Raw genomic sequence first — 2406 nt, 5'->3', positions numbered from 1 at the left:
TTGCCTTGGGAAATGATATCAGTAACTTTCGTATGAGCTTTACATTTCATAATTGATATTGCAGTGGGTAGATGTATTGCATCTAATAAGGCATGAATGAGGGGTCCGTGCTGAATGTGGGCACCGTGAGAAGTTAAATAACCTCTCTCTCGCCACAGCACGCCGAAGTCATGTACAACTCCGAATGCATAACGTGAATCAGTGTATATGTTGACTTTTTTATTTGTGGCTTGAATACAGGCTTGTGTCAGAGCGATGAGCTCTGCTGCTTGAGCTGACAAGGTATTTATGCAATTTGTTTCAATGATTTCAGTGTCTGTTGTGACTGCGTAAGCGGCCACTAACTCTCCTGTACTTGTTCTCATACATGAACCATCTACATACAACGTCAGGTCTGAATCTGACAATGGGACGTCTGTCAAGTCTTGTCTGGGTTTCGTCGTGATAGTAATAACTTCAATACAATCATGCGCTAATGGGTCTGTTCCGTTTACTGGTAACAGTGTGGCAGGATTTAATGTATTACAACGTCTGATTTCTATATGTGGCTGAAACAATGTCAATTCGTAACCAGTGAGTCTTGCTATAGTCAAGTGTTGTGTTTGTGTGCGGTTCAAGAGAACCTCTACTGCATGTGGTACTTGTACCGTCAATTGATGTCCTAACACTATGGCATCGCTTTGTCGGATTGCTAAAGCTGTTGCTGCCACTGATTTCAGGCACGCAGGCAGAGCCTGAGCTACGGGATCTAATGTACTAGAAAAATAAGCACATGGTTTGTGTGATCCTGCTTGTTCCTGTGTGAGTACTGACAAGGCAGTACCTTCGCGTTCTGTAACAAAGAGTGTAAACTGTTTATTGTAACATGGTGTTGCTAAAACAGGTGCTTGACATAAAGCTTTCTTTAGGCTTTCAAAAGCTTGTGTATGTTCCTGAGTCCAAGGGAGGACAGTCAATGTGGCTGCCTCCTGCGTTGTCAACTGAATGAGTGGTTTTGCTAGAAATGCATACTGAGGGATCCACTGCCTACAATATGAAGTGAGGCCTATAAAAGCCCGCACCTCCTTTTGTGTCTTGGGTATTGACATGTTAACAATTAACTGGATGCGATCGGGTGTAAGCTGCCTTCCCTCCTTGGACAGCGAGTGACCAAGGTAAACAACTCGCTGGACACAGAATTGCAGCTTAGAAGGGGACACCTTGTGCCCCTTTTCGGCCAAAAACTGTAAAACCGTCAGTGAGGCTTTTTCACATTCAGGTTCGCTTCTAGCGGTGATCAGCAGATCATCGACATATTGAAGCAGGGCAGTGTTGACTGGCATGTGGATACTGTCAAGTTCTCGTTTTAGTGCTTGGCTATAGATGCTGGGGCTTTCTGTGAATCCTTGAGGTGCGCGTGTGAATTTAAAGCTTCGTCCATTTAAACTAAATCCGAACAAGTATTGGCTTTCCGGATCTATTGGGACGCTGAAAAAGGCATTCTTGAGATCAATTACAGTAAAGAATGTTGCTTCGGAATCAATGGCTGTCAGTAATGAAGAAATGTCTGGGACTACGGGGTATTGTGGTACAATACATTTATTTAGTTCGCGCAGATCAATAACCAATCGATATACTGGCGGGGCTTTCGGATCAGTTCGTTTAAGAATCGGAATTATCGGGGAATTACATACATTGGAGTCGGTCTCCACAACCACTCCTTGGGTAATAAGCTCGTCAATGATTTGCAGTAAAGCCACTACAGCATCTGGGGGTAACTTGTATTGTCGCATTCGTGGTAGTACCACTCCTGCCTTTAGTGTGACTCGATATGGTGTAATGTTCATGCAACCAACATCCGTAGGGCCTTGTGCCCATAAATGTGTGGGTAAAGTCTGTAGTCGGTGATCCATGTCTCGGGACACGTAGTGCCCTTTGAAATCACGTAAAAATAATCTTACTCCTTCCGTAGAACAACATATTATAGCTCCTAGAGCTTTCAATGTTTTTATACCTAACAAGTTTTCTGGACATGATTTAGTAAGTAATAAATCTGTAGTTCGTGTCAAGGGACCAATCGTAAGTGGAAGAGGCTGTGATACCTCGTTAATGATAGGTTTTCCTGAAAAGCCAAGGGAAATATTCTGTGAGCCTGAGAGGGGTGCCCCTGGAACTTCACTACGTTTTATGGTTGTTCGGCTTGCCCCTGTATCAAGTAGAAATTTTCTATCTTGGCCTAATAGTTCACTGTGTACATAAGGTCCCTCTTGATCTACAGGGACCTCAATAAGGGGTAAGCCAACTTCCCTCTCTAGGCTGTTTCATGAGTATCGTTGATAATCAGGATAGTCATACTGTGCTGTTTGGTACATCTGTCGTGTCGTTGTTTGTGTGGCAGCAATAGGCTGCGGTGGTGGAGCAGGCATA

This window comes from Triturus cristatus, chromosome 8 (genome assembly GCF_964204655.1).
Source record: "Triturus cristatus chromosome 8, aTriCri1.1, whole genome shotgun sequence".
Taxonomy (NCBI): Eukaryota; Metazoa; Chordata; class Amphibia; order Caudata; family Salamandridae; genus Triturus; species Triturus cristatus.
Note: the sequence above shows the minus strand (reverse complement) of the source record.